Source organism: Manis javanica, chromosome 3 (assembly GCF_040802235.1).
Source record: "Manis javanica isolate MJ-LG chromosome 3, MJ_LKY, whole genome shotgun sequence".
Classification (NCBI taxonomy): Eukaryota; Metazoa; Chordata; class Mammalia; order Pholidota; family Manidae; genus Manis; species Manis javanica.
Window position 1 is genome coordinate 74610616 of NC_133158.1, and position 22403 is coordinate 74633018.

Below are 22403 nucleotides of genomic sequence, written 5' to 3' on the forward strand. Positions count from 1 at the left end.
TAATCACATCTGCAAAACTTTCTAACATAAAGTAACATTCATGGTTCCACAGATTAAGATTTGGTATCTCTGGGTCTACTACATAGGGCAATCTGTTACTCAATAATAGATAACTAATAAATTGACCTTTATTACAGCATTGAATCTACATAGGTCTTTGACTTTCAAAAATCCCTCATAGACTTAGGTCTTACTTCTTGAGGGTTACACAACTGACTTTTCAGATTCTTCTCTGATACTCTTTAAAACATATATTTCATTTTATTTCAGTTGGAAAAAATGAAAATTTCTTACCTGAATTCATACCTATCTTGTGATACCTTACCAAAAATAGGTATGATATATACTATTATACCGACTCTCTTATATTCTTGTATTGTGTGCTTACAAGTTTAGAATTTTAATCCCACCCCTATGAACATTTTATTAATACAGATAAGTATGTCTAGAGTAAAATTTTGTCCTAAATTTTACTTTTCTTCGTGTATTAATATACCTACATCAATTTTCTATTGGTTTATATTTTTCTGGTATATCTTTTTCTTTTACTTATCCTCATTTTGTATTTTTATATACCGCATATAAGTAGGTCTTTTTAAATACACACAGGTAATTTTTACCTTTAAGTACAACTATTTTTTACATTTAATAATATCATAGATAGATTTAGATTTATGTTTATTATTCATCTTATTTTGTCCCTTTTATTTGTTGTGTATTATATGAATCTTTTTTCTCTGTCATTGCCTTATTTTACAGTGATTGAGTTTGTTGTCCCTTATACCTACCCTAGTCCTTTTTAATCTGTCCTCTAGTTTGGAAATTACATATTCCAATATTTTCTTTCCTTTTCTTACTCTCCCAAGAATTTACTGTAATTATTTAGTTTATCAAAGATTAATATTTACTCTTCTCCTAAGCAAGGATTTTAAAATGTTCTAACTGTAATTATCCCCTTCCCAGTTCATAATGTTATCTATGATTTCAGTTTTATCTGGCTTTATTCTTCACAGTAAGATAATCGTCTTTAATTACTTTTATATTTTAATATTTACACATAATTTTACTATTATCTTTGCACATCATTCCTTCTTCAATTATATTCTTTAGAACTTGCTGTCTAATACATAGTCATAAGCCATAAGTGGCTATTAAATTTAAATAAATTAAAATTATTATAAATTCAGTTCCTAAGTCACAGTAGCCACATCTCAAGTGCTCAAAGTCACATGTGGCTTCTGGTTACCATACTGGACAGAATAAAGGTAGAATAATTATTGCAGAAAGTTGTTTTGGATAGCACTGCCATATAAATTCTTTTAGTGATACTTTTTGATAGTGAATTTTGAAAATGTGTTTATTTTTACCTCTTTCTGGAAAGATAATTCAATGGATATGGAATCCTAATTTCATGGTTATTTTCTCTAATTACTATGAATATGTTGTCCACTGTATTTGTATTTCCATTTTGATGTTGAAAAGGTAGCTGTTAGACTAATTGTCATCTTGCTGGGGGTAATCCATCTTATTTGTAACTGCTTATAAAATTTTCTCTTTCTCTTTAATGGTCTACATACTCCATTCTGAGGGCAATTTTTCTTGTTTTCCTTGGACTTTATTTAGCTATCTGAATCTGTGGTTATATGTTTTCTCAGTTCTGGAAAATTATTATGCTATTTCTCTTTGATAATTATCTCTCTCCAATTTTCTCTTGTATAATTCAAGAAATTTATTTCCAGTCTGTCTATTTCTGCCTGATCTCTTAATTTTTCTTTTATATTTTTTCTCTAGATCTGTGTATTCCATATTTTATATAATTGCTTTGCATATACATTTTCCACTTTACTAAATCCCTTTTCATTTGAGCCCAATCTGCAATTTGATCTGATCATTGTTTTTTTTACAAGTTTTAATTATTGTATTTGTGATTTATAAAAATTGTATTTGGTTTTATCCTCAAATACGCTTGGTGATTTTTTTTCTACTTAAGTATTTGCTCTATTTTAATGTAGGTTTATTAACATATAAAATACATTTATTTTTTATTTTTATAGTTCATAACTTCAATATGTGAGATCTTGAAGGACTTAATTCTCCAGCTGGTGTAGTTTTTCATTCTATTCACTCTTATTTATGGTGGTGACTTTCTCCATGTGTTTGTTGAATTTGTTTTTAAATTGTGAATTGTTGTTCCTCTGATCTTTCTTTGTGAGAATTATTTAAGGAATGTATAAAAAGCACTATTCTAGCAATTATTTATGCCTGCTTCAGTCAGTTGACTGAAGTTTTGCCTAACTCATCGCCCTTTAAATTTTTGACTCCGGGCTTACTAACTCACTGAGTACTCACTTTCCAGCATTTACTGGTAATCAGTTGTTTCCCCCACCACAGCTTTGCTGTCCCCTATAAAAAAGTTAGTATGCTGATGTCATTTCCATTTTATAAATTTTATATTTTTCAGTTTCATGAACTTATTTGAAAAACTTTAATATGTTCAGCTTTGTTATTTTTGTTTTCTGGAATTATTTCATATTGAATTACATTTTCAAGATCAAATGTAAAATGCATTTTAAATTTCAAGGTATTATATACTGTCTTAGGTTTATTCCTCAAGTTGCATGTAATGTATAAATACCACAATAATTAGCAATATCCATATTTTCCATAAGACAGAAGTTTTTAAACTGGACTCATAGGCAGTGAATCATGAAGTGAGGTAGTAGGAACAAAAGCCTTCTCATTCTATCCTGCCTCAATGAAAGTAGCTCAAGTTTTTCCTATTTTACATACTGGAATTCCAAGCAATATTTAATTAAAGGGCTGTATAAGTGGTTGTAAAATTTATAAATGGTCGTAAAATTCCTGCTGGAACTCTTCATATTTCCTTTTAATGTTTTGGGCACTGACTCAACTGAAGAAGGGGGCCATGAATCTCCTGCTTGAGAAAGCTTTGATTTGTATGGAGAATTTGATTCCTTCTAGAATAATATTTATTCATTCATCTATCTTGATAGCAGGTAGTTAGGTACTAATTCAAAGACTATGATATAATTTATTCTATAAAATATATAACAACTATAAATATATATATGTATAAAACAAATGTATACTAACTATAAAGATATGTGCATATATCTATAATGTATTACAAGGTTTATTGGTAAGGAAGTGTGTTACACACTTGTTCCCATTATAAGACCCAGACAGTCTTGAATGTAGAATTGAACTGTAGGTAGTTCTAGGATGCAGGAAAATCACTACAATACTCATAACATAAAATGTGTATGGAAATTTTGACTCCCTGCTAGCTTGTATATATAGTGTGCAATGCTTATATATAAGTTTAAGAAACAAACAGAGGGAAAGAGCAGGAAGGTGGATGGAAAAGTGATAGAATTTGAAATAAGATTGAATATTTTGGATGTTGACTAAATTAGCATAAGATAATAATGGAACTTAAAGCAGAAATCAGTTTAAAATATGGTTATCAAGTAACTCTTAGGATAATTTACAACTACATTACATGGCTAATTCATGACACCATGTTAGACATCTCTGGAAGAAAGGCAGAGACATGCTTGGAAAGGGGATGGCATCCTGACACAGATCATGGGGAGGGGACATTTCTTAAAAATTTATAAAATTGCTACCAAAAAGACAAAATTAAACCATTTTTCTGCAAATATTTATTTTGACCACTGAAATGCACTAGAATTTCACAAACTATATTTCCCACCTTCTGCAGATGGCAAAAAGTGTTTAGTTGCCAAAGGGATAATCTCTTGAGAGGGTTGAAAAATAAATAATCTATTCTAAAATGACAGAGACCTGTTTTCTTACCAGCTGACCAGTTCAGATATAGAATTCTAGGAAGAATTTCCACAAGTAGTTTTTCATCTGTTACAAAGTTTTTAGAAAGGGGCATGATATGTCTTAATGGTCATTTCCTAAGACAATGGTCAATAGTAATTTTGTCAGAATCTGATCAATTAAAAATTAAGTGCTTGATTCTTTGTACAAAGAGCTGACTGACTCCAGATTTGCAGTTATCTTTTTAAAACAAGATACCTTTGCAGATATAAGGATATTTTATACATATATGCTGAAAGGGCAGGCTCCCAGATTCTATTTCAGCCAATTGGGTCCTGGATCCTATTTCAGCCAATTGGGACCTGGATCCTATTTCACGCAATTGGAGCTTAGTCCCTCTCTCCCCTCCAGTCAGCAAGAACACCCACCACCCCTGGACCCTGCCAACTGACCAAAGCCATGACTCATCACCCCCCAACTATCCCCAGGCCCAGCCAATCAGCCAGGGCCATGGCCATCACCCCCCCAAACCACCCTGGAAACCCATAAAACCTTTGTTCTGGGGAAAATGTGCTCTATTTCTCTGGCATCTTGCCACTGCGTTGGTGTAGATGAGAGATTGAGCTTGAGCTAGCTCGAATAAAGGCTCTTTGCTTTTGCATCGGTGTTGGCTCCTTGGTGGTCTTCTGGGATTCGTGACTTTAGGCACAACATTTGGGGGCTCTTACGGGATCCCAGAGACCCCCAGGACTCCCGACCCGGAGGGCCCTGTGCCGGCTGGTGAGTGCACTCAGTTATCTGTCTGTCCTTGTTTACCTGTGTCTCACTCTGTCTTTATCTGTGTCTCACTGTTTTTGTTCACGAACAAGCCTGTATAAGCCTGTAGGAGCTCCAATCTGTATCTGGGTCGGCATTGACTTAGGTGGACGCACTGGCGGGTCGCCGACCAGGGGTCTTGGGAGACGTCCCTTGCCCCCGTCTGGAGGACGAGGTCCTCATCTGTGAGGAAGGTCGGCTGCCGATGCAGCCTGACAGGCCTTCAACTTACTTTCAGTTTTGCCTCCGCGGCCGCGGCAGATTCTTCTCTGTAGGCGCCTGTTGTTTGTCGTGTTTGTCTTAGTCTTGTTGACAGAAGAAATGGGACAGACTCAGATGATCCCCTTGTCTCTCATGACAGACTATTTTTCTCAGACGTTAGGGAGAGAGCTCAGAATTTGAGCACAGACGTCAGGAAAAGAAAATTTCGTGTTTTCTGCACCGCCAAGTGGCCGTCCTTTAATGTTGGCTGGCTGCTGGAGGGAACATTTAATCCAACCACTCTTTTACAGGTTAAATATATTAGGGGAAGAGCTAACAACCTTAGTGTGGAAGTCCAGAAGGGTCGGTGGCAGACTTTTTGTTCTTGTGAGTAGCCAGTTTTCAATGTCGGATGGCTGCCAAAGGGAACCTTATCATTATGTCTCAGTCTGTATGTTTGTGTGTCTAAGTGTGTAAATGAAAATATCTTTCTACCTCCAGAAGGTATTAATGAAATTGATTTAAAGCAAGCACTTGTGAAAGTTAGGCATTCTAAAACTTCCAGGAAATCTGATAAAAAATGTTAAGCATTAATGCTAATTTGAGTTTGGCTGAGGCCCGCATGTCCTTGTAGTTATCAGCTGCCTAAGTTTACCTAAGGTCATTTAAGTCGATGTTATCTGCTAAATCTTTAAAAATAAAATGCTTAAAGGCTTGGCTTTGTCTAATATTCAGTAAAGGTCTTGTAAGTAATCTAGCATAGTTGTTACGAATGAGTGAACTAAATGAGTGTGGCAAGTGAACACCTTTTTAATTGTGTGTTACAGTGTGTATACCTACCTACAGCCTGAGAATCTTTGTGGTAACCTAAAACCTTAACGTTTTGCTAAGTTAAGAAGATATACTTTATGTTTAGTGAGAGATTGTGCTGTAAAGCTCATAGTTACAGAAATGATAAAATGTTCATAAATTTGTCAATCTAAAGAATGCTAGTGTTACCGTTTATAATAGCCTACTTCTCAGTGTTCACTGAAAATTAAAGTTTCTAATGGTTTTAAGTTCTAATTAAAACTACTTAAAGTAATAAAGAAAACATTTCTGTATGCTAAAAGATGTATGTGTTAATAAGAGAAAGTATAAGTAATGGAAATTCATTCTACATGCTAAAGAATGTGTCTTTTGATTAAAGAAAGTAACTTTGTTCTGAAGTAGAGCTGTTTATTTAAAGAGGGAGAACTGAATGTAAAAGGAAGTTGTAGAAAGTTTGTGAAAGAATTAATATGGTCATGCTGTATAAAATTAAAGCAAATGAGTCTCAGTATCAAGTACACAGCAAAATCAGAATTTTGTTTTCAGTTAAAAAGACTAGGTTTTCTTAACTGTTAATCTGCTCTTTCTGTTGAAAGATTACAAAGAGTTCTCTAATTGTTTTATCAAAGCAGTTTCTCATGCTTAAAGTCTCAATGAGTTGTCCGAGTATTTAAGAAAATGAGATCTTAATATTAAAAAGACTAAAAGCTAAACTATGCTAACAACTGTGTAACCTTCTTTATTTGCCTTTGAGGTATTTTGTTGTCATTCTGGTTAAATGGGTAAGTATTGCTTCATAGCAACCTATAATACTATTTAAGCAAGTGCCAAATAAACTTTCTTCTGACAACTTCCCAAAATCAAATTCAAAAAGGTACTTTCACCTCTAGTTAACTGATATTTTCCAGAGGGCCCCTGGAACATGTCATAGGAATTTTTTTCTCATTGAAGAAAGTTTTTGACTAATTTGGCTTATTTATCTGATATATACTTACCTGCTTAATTACCTGGAAAGCACTGTCAAAGGGAATGATGCTAAACTTTGTTACTGAATGATTTTTTGTTACAGAAATATCCGAATTTCCTTATGTCAACTGTCTTGCAGTAAGCTCTCATCTTATCTTTAGCCATTGTCATTTGTAAGTCTTTTGTCATTTATAGTCACTGTTTTATTACTCCTAAATTAGTAGAGAACTAAATTTCAGCAGAACAAGTTATTAGTTACATAGGGTTAAGTAAACTAAAGAAGATGATTTTATGGCTTTTTGTTTCAGATATTGCTGATAAAGTGCTTTAAGCTTTTTCTCTTAAGCTGACAACAGTTTATTAAATAACTATCTTTATAAGCAGAATTGAAACTTTATCTTTCTCTCTACCTGATCCCTCCAGAATTTAAAAACTCTCAGTGACTATTTTTTATATTTCATGGCAGTATGTTTATTTGCATAAGTTCAATAAGAACTTGCTTTCCTTATAAGAGGACCAATTAAAAACACAGGTTATACCACCAAGGCTTTGACTAGAATGTTGTACCTGAGAGACACATGCATAAACTCAGGTATGATCAGCTTTAAGGAACTAAGGTCGACTTTATAAAGCCAACAAAGCCCCAACGAAGCCCCTTGGAAGAACTGGCCTGGTACCTTGCTTACGAAGTTCCCAGCAGCCTTACCAGGTAAGTAAAGGAAGTCACTTCCTGGCAGGTGCAGGAATCTCAGGATGTCTCAGAGACCTCGAGAAGAGAAGAATTCATCCAAATTTACAGTTATTGCAGGCAAAACCTGATGGCAAGTCTCGCTTGGCTGTCTGGCCTCAAGAGGCCTTTAAAAGTTCAATCTGAAATTCCTTACAGAAAGTTCCAGGAAAGCATATTTAAAAGAGCCTGTGTAATCAATTGCTCTTCTTGCTGCACTTACGCAAATGATCAAGCCAGCTGTTAATTATTTTCTTAACCTGGTTACTTCTAATAAAAATGAGAGTGATTTTAGAGAAAAGTATTGTTTCAATAATGCAGCCTTATCCATACTAAATCCTAATACTAGTCATTGAGACATAAACTAGATCCAGAATTCTAGCTTCTTCAAATATCTAGCTATGATTTCCCAGATGTTTTAGTTTTCTCCTACCATTGCAATTAAAGTTTTACTATTTCTAGTTCTCATATTCAACCATTCATTCTTAATCTCAAGTTTGTCCTTCCAGAATGGAAAATCCAACTCCTGATGTTGCTACATAACCTAATAATACAATTTGTTTTATCTTGCCTAGAAGCCACAAAACTGCAAATAGTAATAGAAATGAAACCCAGAATAGAAGTGCCAACCTTCTGAGGCCCTCTCAACTGACCAGTGATGGAGAACTAGCTGAACCCTTTACTGTGCCCCCTTCTCAGCAGGAAGCAGCCAGAGCGGTCATCGCCCCTTTTCCCTAGCAGCAGCAGCTAGAGTCTCTATCTGTAGAGGGGAGAATGAGACAAGGACCATAGGCTTAGACAGAATAAAGTGAGAGCCTCTGGAGAAAGCAAGGCAGGATATTTGCAATCAGGGCAATGTAACTACATGCTAGAACCCCCCCCCCCCCTACTAAAACTATGTTGAACATTAAGCTCTAGAATCATTCTTCGTGAGATCAGTTAATGTTCCCCAGATAAAGAAGAGTAGCACATGTTTTATTATGCTAATCATTTGTAATCGTGTATAAGATTCACTTTAGCATGCTAAAAGGCCCAGGCCTATGTGCTGTCTTTCCTCTTTCTGATCTGACTAGGTAATTTTGCAAGCTGAGCAACTGACTTAGCATGCAGACCCAGCTGTAGATGGCATAGTAAAAGGCAGGATTCTTTAGCAAATAGACAATATCTCAGCCCACCTTAGAGGCTGGGCACACAGTCTTTTGATGTGCGCCCGAACCAAGGTGCCAGTGTCCCAGAGAGAAATCAAGGCAAGAAATTATCTTTAATATTCAAAGACCCCTTGCCATCCTACTCCTTTTACTAACCCGTGAGCCCTGTATCATCAATAGGCTGGTCCAGATTGTCAGAGACCACGTGAGGGCTGTCTAACTGATAGTCCTCCATGCTCAATACAAGCCCCTAGTAATCTTGATACTCCTGCTTACCTTTAGACCATGTATCCTCAAGAAACTGATAACTTTTATTAAAGATAGAATTAATACAGTCCAGCTAATGGTGCTAAGACAACAGAATCAGCCTTTATCTCCTTACAACTGCAAAACCTTATTAGACCCATGATTAGGTCCCTTCTTAGGATCCAGAGAAAGGGGGGAATGAAAGGGCAAGCTCCCAGATTCTATTTCAGCCAATTGGGTCCTGGATCCTATTTCAGCCAATTGGGACCTGGATCCTATTTCACACAATTGGAGTTTAGTCCCTCTCTCTCCTCCAGTCAGCAAGAACACCCACCATCCCTGGACCCTGCCAACTGACCAAAGCCACGACTCATCACCCCCAACTCCCCCCAGGCCCAACCAATCAGCCAGGGGCATGGCCATCACCACCCCCCCAAACCGCCCTGGAAACCCATAAAACCTTTGTTCTGGGGAAAACACGCTCTCTTTCTCTGGCATCTTGCCACTGGGTTGGTGTAGATGAGAGATTGAGCTCGAGCTAGCTCGAATAAAGGCTCTTTGCTTTTGCATCGGTGTTGGCTCCTTGGTGGTCTTCTGCGATTCGTGACTTTGGGCACAATGCGTGAAGACAGGAGAGACTATTTCCATCATTTTATAGATTTGACAAATCTAGTTTTATAATTAGATCATAATTTATGTCATCATCTTGGAAATTTTAGACAATTAAGATCATATTTTTTACTTCCTTTAAATTTACCTGAAAATGTTATTTGGGAGAATTAAAATCTTTTTGCTCACTAATGGAAAAATACAGATTATAGCAGATCTCATTTGTCACTGACAAATCATCAGAAAATATACTAATGAGAAATTATTATTCAGAATCTGTTATTTGATTAAATGTTTTTTTAGCCAATGTATTCCATTTTTAAAATGTACATTATAGATTATTTGCCATTAAATCAGCAAGAATTTCCTCTTGTGTGTTTGTATTAACCTTTTTTTCCTCTTAAACTCATTTTGTTACATATTTCAAGCTCCTGAGGGTAAAGTAGGACATATCTCCTTCAACCCTTCTCTGTAATTATAGAAATTACTTAGAAATGGTGTTAGTTGATGTAGCTCTGGGGGTAAGGGGGTTCCCCTCCTGTGACAAATTCCCAGTGAATCCAATGAAACTGAAGGAGGACAAAAGGGCAGGTTGAGAGAAATGCTTTTATTTTTTACAGCCACTAGCCAAGCCCGGCTCCATCTGTCCCCTCCAGCTGTGGCTCCTGGGCTCTCCTTTACAGTCCACCCCTTCCAGCAGGACCTCCGTGGTGTGGCCATGGTGACTGACTGGCACCAGACCAGTTAGGTACAAAGAACAGAGGAGAGGGGAGAGTGGACATTTCCTCTCCACCCCTTGCCCTGGATTACTGGGAGGCTGTGATAAACCCCTATTGATATGTAAATGGCCTAAGGCTAGGTGGGAGATTCTGGAAATTCTGCCATTTAGTCTACACTTGATAATTATAAAGTTATTTCAACTATAATAGTGTTACAGTATATGAAAGTTTGCTGTGGGAGATTCTGAGTGACTCAGAAATACTGATAGCAGATGAATGTGAGTAGGGAAGCAATCAGAACAAAGGAAATAATGAGTTGCTATAGCAAGTGAGACTCTTCTCAAGGAAGCCACAGTGAACTCTTAGTCAAAAATTATCCAAGCCATCTGTGAAGACTGATAGGGAGGGGAAATATCAGATTAATTCATTAAAGGACTATATTTTTTTTAAATTAAGGTATCATTGATGTACAGTCTTATGAAGGTTTCACATGAGCAATATTGTGGTTTCAAACTTCACCCATATTATCAAGCAACCCCTACCCCATTGCAATCATTGTCCATCAGCATAACAAGATGTTACAGGGTCATTACATGTCTTCTCCATGCTGTACTGCCCTCCCTGTGACCTACCTATATTGTGAATGCTAATTATAATACCTTTTAACCCCCTTCTCCCTCCAGCCCCACCCATCCTCCCCAACCCTTTTCTCTTTGGTAACCGCTAGTCCATTCTTGGAGTCTGTAAGTCTGCTGCTGTTTTGTTCCTTCAGTTTTGATTTATTGTTATACTCCACAAATGAATGAAATCATTTGGTACTTCTCTTTCTCTTCCTGGCTTTTTTCACTGACCAAGATGCCCTCTAGCTCCATCCATGTGGTTGCAATTGATAGGATTTATTTTCTTCTTATGGCTGAATAATATTCCATTGTGTATATTACATCTTCTTTATCCATTCATCTATTGATATATACTTAGTTTGCTTCCATATCTTGGCTATTGTAAATAGTGCTGCAATTAACAGGGGTACTTATGTCTTTGAATCAGGAATCTTGTTTTCTTTAGGTAAATTCCTAGGAGTGGAATTACTGGGTAAAATAGAATTTGTATTTTTAGTTTTTTAAGGAACCTCCATATTGTTTTCCACAATGGCTGAACTAATTTACATTCCCACCAACAATGTAGGAGGGTTCCCCTTTCTCTGCATCCTCATCAGCATGTTGGCCATCCTACTGGTGTGAGGTGTTATCTCATTGTGTTTTGAATTTGCATTTCCCTGATAATTAGTGATGTGGATAATCTTTTCATGTGCCTGTGGTGATCTGAATTTCTTCTTGGGAGAAGCATCTGTTCAGATCCTCTGTGCATTTTTTAATCAGGCTATTTGTTTTTTGGGTGTTGAGACTTGTGAGCTCTTTATATACTTTGAATGTCAACCCCTTGTCAGATCTGTCATTTATGAATATATTCTCCCATACTGTGGATGCCTTTCTGTTCTACTGATGGTGTCTTTTGCTGTACAGAAGCTTTTTAGCATGATGTAGTTCCATTTGCTCATTTTTGCTTTTGTTTCCCTTGCCCGAGGAGATGTGTTCAGCTAAAATTGTTCTTGTTTATATTTAAGAGAGTTTTGCTTATTTTTTTTCTAAGTTTTATGGTTTAATGACTTACATTCAAGTCTTTGATCCATTTTGAGTTTACCTTTGTGTATGGAGTTAGACAATAATTCAGTTTCATTCTCTTATATGTAGCTGTCCAGTTTTGTTGAAGAGGCTGTCATTTCCCCATTTTATATCCATAGCTCCTTTATTGTATATTAATTGACCATATGTGTGTGGGTTTATATCTGAGCTCTCTATTCTGTTTCATTGATCTATGGGTCTGTTCTTGTGCCAGTACCAAATTGTTTTGATTACTTGGCTTTGTAATCAAATTTCAGTAGAGCCTGAAGTTAGGGAACGTTATCCCTCAGCTTTATTCTTCTTTCTCAGGATTGCTTTGGCTTTTCTGGTGTTTTTTGGTTCCATGTGAATTTTAGAAGTATTTGTTCTAGTTCATTGAAGAATGCTGTTGGTATTTTGAGGGATTGCATTGAACCTGTAGATTGTTTTAGGCACAATGGGCATTTTGACAATATTAATTCTTTTTAGCCATGAGCACAGGATGTATTTCCATTTATTGGTATCTTCTTTAATTTCTCTCATGAGTCTTGTAGTTTTCAGGGTATAGGTCTTTCACTTCCTTGGTTAGGTTTATTCCTAGGTATTTTTTTTTTAGATGCAATTGTAAATGGAGTTGCTTTACTGATTTCTCTTTCTGTTAGTTCATCATTAGGAATGCAACAGAATTTATTTTATTTTGTCCTGCAACTTTGCTGAATTCAGTTATTAGTTCTATTAGTTTTGGGGTGGATTTTTTAGGGTTTTTTTATGTACAATATCATGTCATTTGTGAACAGTGACAGTTTAACTTCTTCCTTACCTATCTTGATGGCCTTTTATCTCTTTGTGTTATCTGATTGTCATGGCTAGTACCACTGTACTATGTTGAATAAAAATGGGGAGAGTAAGCATCCTTCTCTTATTCCTGATCTTAGAGGAAAAACTTTCAGCTTTTCATAGTTAAAAATGATATTGGCTGTGGGTTTGTCTTGTATGGCCTTTATTATGTTGAGGTACTTGCCCTTTATACTCATTTTGTTGAGAGTTTTTATCACGAATGGATTTGTCCAATGGTTTTTCAGCATCTATGGAGGTTATCATATGATTTTTGTCCTTGTTTTTGTTGATGTGGTATATGATGTTGATGGATTTTTGAATAGTATACTATCCTTGCATCCCTGGAATAAATCCCACTTGATCATGATGATGATCTTTTTGTTGTATTTTTAAATTCATTTTGCTAATATTTGTTGAGGATATTTGTGTCAAAGTTCGTCATGGATATCGGTCTGTAATTTTCTCTTTTTGTGGTGTCTTTATCTGGTTTTGGTATTAGAATGAAGCTGGCCTCATAGAATGAGTTTGGAAATATTTTCTCCTGTTCTACTTTTGGAGAACTCATTAAAGGACTATATTAAAAGAACTTGGCTGTTGGGCCAACTTTTGTTTTAATCTCTGAAAATAGAGCAGCAACTCTTGCCCATGGCACAAATCTTGAGAACTATTGTTAAATGCATTGATAGATATATATTTAGAGGAAATTAGAAAGTGTGTTTGTTCCTAATAGAGTAGTGAACAGAGTGAGGCATAGACTGAACCTCTTTGACAGAAAAGGAGGAAAAAAATATCTGGTGAGACACAGGAGACAGTTTGGCAGAGCAATAAAATAAGCTGAATTGCTTCACCTTCCCTGAGCTAAGCCCCATGTATTTAGCAGTCAGAGTCTGTTCGCTTTGCCTGCTTTCCTCCTATATTCCCACCTGTGAACTCTGCCCATTGAAATAGCAGCTCCAGTTATAAACAAATAGTTCACATTTCCATTCAAGAGAGAACTTTAGTGTGGAAAGCATCTCTGTAACCTAAAATTATTCTTGAGCAGCTACCTATTTTAACAATCCTTCATTAGTAAATACAACTGAACAACCAGGGACACATCCTCTTGAAAAATACTATTAGCATAAAAGAGAAGGCCCCAGATGAGCCAAGAGACTGAATCTGGGGGAAGAAGTAATCTGACTGTAAACAGAAAGCTACAGTCCAATTAGAATCCTCAGAAATATTCAATAGGTATTTCCCACATAAAACCCAAACTGTTTAACATAGCAAGAGGTGTGAGACACATGTGGAGGAGAGTCAAGGCTTCCTTCTGTTTGTGGTCATCCCTGTTGTTTCAGTTAAAGGCTATCTTAGATGAGATAAAACCCGGTCAAGCCCCAGACACATGTAACATATCAGAGGATTCAGACTAGATCAACAACGCAGCCTCCTCAACTTGCAGCTGATTGCAGACAGGTGAGTAAGTTTAGACAAGATAAGAATGAATCATCTAAACCATATTTTCATCAGCAATATTAAATGATCATTGTTTTAAGGTTTTGGGTTTAGAAGTGGTTTATTAGGCAGCATTAGTAGAGCAATTGATAAACTAATAATGTGGTTTTAATAGCAAATTAATACAGTTGACTTAAATGACTTTTCTTTGACCAGCTACATTTATTAAATGACATCAATTTCACCAGTTAAGTTTAAAAAACCTTATTTATCAGCTAGAATTATGATTGAATTATAGTATGTTCAAACTATGACATACACTGTAGCTTTTGGAGAAATTCACATCATGAAACAATTTCTAAGATATATGATTAGAAAAAATGAAGTTATAGAAAGTTAAATATAGCCATTTGAGTTTTATAAAAGACTTTTCCTATTCACAAATACCTATATCTGTATGTACATGTGCTTGTATGTGTACATAAAATTTCCAGGGGTATATTCAAGAACGTGTGAGCAATTGTAACTTCAGAAGGGATGAAGGGAACTTGGAAGACAGGGAGAGGATTGTTGTACTTTACATAAATTTTGTTTTTAATACATTGAATTTTTATTACTACATCAGCATGTATTTTTTTGTCAATTAAAAAGTAACATAATTGGTATTCATAGAGTTTTTAATTAACTGTAATTGAATAAATAAGCATAAATGTAACATATAAGTGAATTTAATAACCTCTTGAATTGCTCCTGTGTAAAAGCAACATGTGTGGGACTGCTTGGGTTACAAGTAAAAGGACAGTAGAATTAGGTAGAGGCAGCACCCAAGGCTCAGTTCCCTTATTTGAAAATGAATCCAGTAGATTATATACACTGTTGTAAACTTTTTAATGCAGTGGAACACTTTCTACGAATACAATTTATGGATAATTCCAAACATAAAAAGCATAAAAGCAGTTCAAAACACTGGGGCGATGAGGTCTCTTACAGCTGAATGACCTTGGTCTCACCCTTGGTCACCTCCCGCCCTGACCCTTTCTTCTCAAGGACCGAAAGGATTCTTGGCCTCTTTTGAAATAGCTATTAGCCCAAATGTCTTTCTCACTCTTACAAATCCCTCTGTTCTTTATAACTTTTTCTTATCAGGCTATTCACAGTGTCACTCTATTTACAAAACAACCCATTTACACGTTTAAAAACAAATTCTCCTGCTTTGGAAAAGGAAATGTGACTGTGTATAAATCAATAAAGAAGAAGAATTCTTTGAAACATGAAATGAATGGTTAATATGCTGGTTGCATCCTCATCTATACCACGAGGTACTCTAATTCTCAGCCATAACTCTCTCCACAGGATAAAGTATTCACAAGAGTGAGTTAATCATCTATTCCAAGTCCCAATTAATGCTCCAGCAGCAGTGGGAAAAGAAATCTGCTGGCAGCAAGTTTTGACCTACTCCAACATATTTATTTAGAAATTGTCCCTTTTTCCTCCTCTTACTACATAGCTTCATTGAGAATATGTCACGTAACAGGCAGTCATAATTATAGTTTTCATATTAAAACTGATTATATGGGTAGTGAATGCACTGTAAAACAATCCAAACTACACAAACTTTCTTTACACAAAGGCAAACGTACAAGATTCTCAGTTTTTCATGTACCTTCCTGAATCTGATTCCTCTCCCAAGATAGAGCCACTATGAATATGCGAGACATTGTGTATACAAATACACACTTTGAATCTGTTCAGATCACTGGGTGTGTGAGTGCATATCTGTATATCTATAGCCACATGTGATATATATAAGCATATATTTGTGTGTGTTTCTCGGATTTTTTTTCATTTATCAATATATGTGGACATGCTGAGTAAGAAAATACACATAACTGAAAAACAAATGTTTTTATGAATCTATTGAAATAAAGGAATGGATTTGCTTCCTTATCTGTTGAAAGGGGGAACTATATTGACTGATTTCAGAAAGTTGGACCAGCCCTGCATTCCTAGGATTAGTTCCATTTGATCATATTTATCTTTTTATGTACATGGCTAGAATAGCTTTGTTAATGCTTTATTCAGGACTTGGCATGTTTGTTCAGTAGGGATTTTGAACTATTGTTGTCTTGCAGTGTTTTGTTTTGTAGGGATTTTTGGATTTCTTTTTTTTTTCTGGTTTGATACCAGGGAATTTCTGCTTCATTACATGAGTTAGGGTATGTTCTCTTTAAAGGTGGAAGAGTTTGTGTGAAACTGGTATTATTTCTTGAACTATTTGTTAGAATTTGTCAGAGAAGGCATATGAGCCTAGAATTTTGTTGTTGTAAGGTTTTATTTCTTTTTTCTTAAATTAAGGTATCATTGATATACAATCTTATGCTCATGAGCAACATTGTGGTTACCACATTCCCCTCTATTATCAAGTCCCCACCACATACCCTATTACAGTCACTGTCCATCAGCATATTAAGATGGTATAGAGTCACTACTTGTCTTCTGTGCTACACTGCCTTCCCCGTGCCCCCCCCTATATTATGTGTGTTAATCATAATATCCCTTAATCCCCTTCTCCCTCCATCCCCACCTACCCTTCCCCACCTCTTTCCCTTTGGTAACCGCTAGTCCCTTCTTGGAGTATGTGAGTCTGCTGCTGTTTTGTTCCTTCAGTTTTTTCTTTGTTGTTATACTCCACAGATGAGTGAAATCATTTAGTACTTGTCTTTCTCTGCTTGGTTTATTTCACTGAGCATAAAACCCTCTAGCTCAATCCATGTTGTCGCAAATGGTAGGATTTGTTTTCTTCCTATGGCTGAATAATCTATTGTGTATATGTACCAGATATTCTTTACCCATTCATCTATTGATGGACCCTTAGGTTGCTTCCATGTCTTGGCTATTGTAAATAATGCTGTGATAAACATAGGGATTCATATGCCTTTTTGAATCTGTGATCTTGTTTTCTTCAGGTAAATTCCTAAGAGTGAGATTCCTGGGTCATACGTTATTTTTATTTTTAGTTTTTTGAGGAACCTCCTTACTGCCTTCCACAATGGTTGAACTGTTGTAAGGTTTTTAACTGTAAATGTGATATCTTTAAATGTATAGAACTATGGAGGTTATACACCCCCACACACATACATATAAGTTCATTTCATCTCTGCTGTCATATTTATGAACATAACTTTGTCATGACATTACCTTGTTAAATGTTGTAAAATTCCTTTATTCAGTTTAATGTCTATGGATCTTCAGTTATGTCAGCTCTTTCATGACTGACATTAGTAATTTGTGTCTTCTCTCTTTTTCTTGGTTATCCTGGCTAGAGTTCTTTTGTTTCTCTGTGGCTTTTTCTTTGCCTTTAGTGCTAACACAGGAGTTGTTTTAGATGCATTTTTTTGACAGAGTATTTATTCTCCTACATTCTTTGAGTTTCTTAGGTCTGTGGTTTTAATATTTTTCATTACTTTTGTACATTTTTTGTCCTTTTTCTCTTCAAATGTTTCTTCTGCCTCATTCTCTTTCCTTCTTATGGATTCCCATTTATATGTACGTGAGCTCATTTGATATTGTCCCACATGTCTTGAATATTCTGTTCCTTATTTTAACTTACTTTTCCTTGTGTTTCAGTTGGATAATTTCTGTTGATCTATCTTGAACTTCACTGTCTCTTTCTTTAATTCTTATGAGTCACCAATGAACCAGTTTAAAGGTCCCTTTCTCTCCTTCACACACATTTCCATTCAATTATTTTTTTATAGTTTCTATCTTTCTGCTGAAATTCCTCCTTTGTCTATGTGTGTTGCCCATCTTCTCCATATGGTCATAGTTCTTTTTAAATCCCTGACTGTTAATTCAAATATCTGGGTTGTATCTGAGTGTTTGCAGCTCCTGGCAGTTCTATACTCTCAATGCTACATGACACTAAACTTTCAGAAACTTAATAAATTGTGCTAAAATCATCTTGTCACTTTGATGACAGTCCTCTATTTGTCCATTGCTCTGCTTCAGGTAGCCTGACATGTGTGTCCACATCTCTCTCCTTTATGGTTTTTAGATTTCTGGCTAGCTAGTTGCTCTGTGATGTCAGTTCTCTGATAAGCTCAAGCAAAGATAAGGTGATGTAAATTGCCCTGCTTTTTTTCTAGTTACTAAGATAAGAGCAGCAATCCAATCTTTTCTGTTTTCTACATCCTTTAAACAAGATAGAACTCTTGATTATCAATTTTTAACTAAAACAATTTTATATATATTTTGGGTGACAACTTCAGGTAGTAACAGGAAATATTTGTTGAGCAAATGAATCTCTTTACACTGTATTTTACTTCTTCTAACCCCTCCATACCTACTTTCTTGATTTATACATTGTAGACATTTTCTACTTCTTAGTATAAATGTTGAGAATTTAGAGCACTTTCAGTCTCTCATGAATTCTAGGTTTGTAATACTCTCTTTTTAACTGAGATATAATTTAACATATAACATTGTATTAGTTTCAGGTGTACAGCATAATTATTAGATATATGTATATGTTACAAAATGGTTATCACAAAGTAACATCCATTACCACACATAGTCACAAATTTTTTTTTTGTAATGAGAATTTATAAGATCTACTCCCTTAGCAGATTTCAAATATACAATAAGTTACCATGCTGTACATTACATCCCCAGGACTTATTTGTAACTGAAAATTTGCACCTTTTGACCAACTTTACCCATTTTACCTCCTCCCCCACCCCTATCTCTGGCAATCTTTTCCCTGTTTCTATAGTTTTGTTTTGGTTTTTTAGATTCCACATATAAAAGAGCTCAGATGGTATTTGTCTCTCTCTGACTTCTTTCACTTAGCATAATGTGTTCAAGGCCCATTCATATTGTTACAAATGGCAGAATTTCCTTCTTTTTTTGTGATGGAATAATATTTCACATTTTCTTTATCCATTCATCCATCAATGGACACTTAGGTTATTTCCATGTCCTGGCTATTACAAATAATACTGCAATAAACATGGGCGATCAGATTATCTTTTCAAGATAGTGATTTTGTTTCCCTCAGATAAGTGCCCAGAAGTGGGATTGTTGGATCATATATCAGTTCTGTTTTTAATTTTTTGAGGAACTTCCATACTGTTTTCCATAGTTGCTGTACCAATTTACATTCCCATCAATGTAATAGTCTAATTTTTGTTTTTATGAGTAGTTATCTTGATGGTTCTAAAAAATTGTAGGACCTTTGAATCCACAAAGTTGTGAAAGATACAAATCATTATGTGTTTATTATTTATTTCTTCTCCCTCCTCCAAAATACTGGTAGTTACTTTTAAAGTTGTAAGCTTTTTAATAATAATGCTCAATTTGTCCATGTTTTTCTGAAGATAGTTCCTAAATATGTAATCTAATGAATAGAGTTTACAATAGTAATTTTTAATACCACTGAACCAAGAAGCAATACTATGCCTCATTTGTGCATTCCTGATTGTATACACAGTGATAAAGATGTGCACAGAGACTAAACTGTTTAGGTTTTAGACTACCAAATGGAAGTTTCACCTGAGTGTCTATTTTCACACATCCATGTTAGTCTAAATTGCAGTTAAGGGAAAAACTACTCAATCACATATAAAACACCAAGTATTTAAAGAATTCTCAAGAATTTGATATGTATAATCCTTAGTTCTTTTCTCTGTCTAGCCAGCTATTGCTGAAAATTGCTACTCAATGATGTAGCTCAATGGCTCTTATATTTTTGGGAATATATGTGAGTCAAACAGTTCTATCTGAAATAATACTACATATTAGTGTTTGTAATTATTAGCATTAGTTTCTTATGTCATAAAGAGCCTGAGCATCTGATGTTTGTAAATTCATTTTATTTTGCTTTATGTTGCAAATTATTTTTATTTTTACTTTGGTTTAAAATGATACAATTTATTATGTTACAGTTCTGGAGATGGACATGGTTCCTTTTTAATTTAAGTATAGTTGATATATAATCTTATATTGGTTTCAAGTATATAGCACAGTAGTTCACCAGTTACCCATATTATTAAATCCTCTCTTCCACTAGTGCAGTTACTATCTGTCAATATAGACGGATGTTACAGAATCATTGGTCATGCTGACTTCTATACCTGTGACCAATTTATGTTGTAATTGTGAATTTTTATGCCCTTTTATCCCCCTCACCCTTCCCACCAATACACCCCAACACTCTCCTATGGTAACCACCAGTCACTTCTCAGTGCCTATGAGTCTACTGCTATTTTGTTCATTTTGTTTTGTTTTCATATTCCACAAATAAGTGAAATCATATGGCTGCAAATTATTTTAGTTCAGTTTTATGACTTGTATGAATCCAGTTTAAGTTCTTATGGCTATTTAGACATAAAGATACACAAATTTCCCAGACAATGCCTCTGTGTTCACTCATTGCAGATTTGATTGAAAATGCTTTGTGAAAGATCCAATCTATAGCTTTAAAATTCTTAGAAACAAATAGTATATTTTATACCTAAAATTCAAAGTCCAAAAGAAATTGCAGTATCTAAACTGACACTAAAAATTGAGTAGCCTTGGGGAAATGGAGATTGCTATCGCTTCATAGCTAGTGAGTAGATACACATTTTGGGGAAGTTAATAATTTGTCAAGTTAGCCATGCAGAAAATTGGTCTTGTGATGAACAGCTATAGGTGAATTGATTTTCTGCAAATTGACCTAGGGCCATTTAGTTCACCACCCCAAAATGATGATCCAAGAAGACATTCTCACCATGTGGACAAACTATTGAAGGTATGTGCAAGGATGTAGAGATACTGATACAGATAATCTTGAGAAACACCGTGTCGTACCTATAGGTTTGCATTGCTGCTATGTAGACTATTTTCAAAAAATTTAACAATGAATATAGAACACTTTTGGAAATATGTCAACTAAATAAATGGCAAGCATATAAATTATTAACTTATTTACAATAATAAGTTTGATTTCAAATAACTTTCTCCTGGGTCACTTTCAGCCTAGTCATCTTTTTTTCCTTTTGCTTATACTTCTGTTTTGAATCACCTCCCAATTCACATGTCTTATAAAGGTGTATGGAAATCACCTATTCTAAGAAATTTTGACTTTTACATTAATTGAGATAATATATAATTGTAAAAAGATACTAATTATGATAGTCATGAGATATTCATTCTAATAGATTCACATTGTGGGACCACTTTAATTGAAATAGTTATAAAATGCCATTTTCCCTTTATTATGCTTGTGTTTCCCTTTACCAACCACTGTGAAGAACTCCAAAATTAGTTTGTTCTTTTAGAGTATTTTCTTTTTCATATGAATTCACCTGGTATTGATATATTTTTTTTTTTCCCAGGGAATCATAAACTGCATTTTTGTGCTTTCTTTCTGCTTATTCTGGATGAGTGCCATGATCCTACTTTAAGAACTGCTTGACTCATTACTGTATGATTGTATAGTTTTTTCAGACTTCTTTTACCTTCAGCTCTTCAAGTGGGGCTATTTTCTGTTACCTGATTTCTAAATTACGTTTTTTATCCTGTACCAGAAACTTGGCTTCCCTCTACATTTGACTACCATCTCATTTTCTGTGGACTTACCCTCCATTTGTTGCTATTAATGTCTCCCTTTTCCATTTCCTGTTCCTCCTCATATTTAGACTTCACACAAAGCTGTGTGCTCAAAAATAAACATGCTCTCTCACTTACTCTGCAAGAGCTGCCTTCCTCCCACTGTTTTCTTGTGTATCTCTTGTTTATCCCCTGCTATGTTGCATTGTGCCTCTCATCTTTTCTCATCACAACATGAAATCCATCTTCTTTATTTTTCACATCTATTCTTAAAACCTCTTATTTCCTTTGTCTTTCAGAGACCCAGAGGATTCCCCTGCAGCTGATATGAGCTGATAAATCATTTATTTATTTATTTATTTATTTATTTACTTATTTATTTATTTATACTTCAGTTGGTTGAAACTGGTCACACTTGGGCTGCTCAGCTTTATTAAGGAATATTCTAGGAAAGTTTGAATAACTATATTCTTTTCATCACTGAGGTCATACCCATATCCAATTTTGGAGGAAAAAGAATGAAGAGTTAGTTTACATACGTATTAAGAACATTGTCTTTGGATCAAACTTCATTTGTACTTCTAATTTTACCACTTGATTTTGGTTCTTAGGGAAATTCATTTATCCTTTCTCAGCTTGTGTTTTTCCATTTGTAGTAATATTAGTACAATGATGATTCATGTATTTGTATTTGTGAATTAAATGTTATTTATAACACTTTGCCAATGGCCTGTCATTTTATTAACACTTAATAAATAAATGATTTAAATAATAATCATATTTTTAAGACATAATTGTTCTTTATATCCTATATTCTTTCTGATTAAAT

General features: G+C 35.0%; 1 long non-coding RNA gene across 1 annotated transcript in view; it reads right to left on the minus strand.

Annotated features, from left to right (window-relative positions):
* Positions 1 to 7767, minus strand: part of LOC140848401 (uncharacterized) — a 75851-nt gene extending 68084 nt beyond the window's left edge. Inside the window, exon 1 of the long non-coding RNA XR_012129220.1 lies at positions 7310 to 7767. This is a non-coding gene — a long non-coding RNA (uncharacterized lncRNA). The remainder of the gene's footprint in view (positions 1 to 7309) is intronic.
* Positions 7768 to 22403: the final 14636 nt, after the last annotated feature.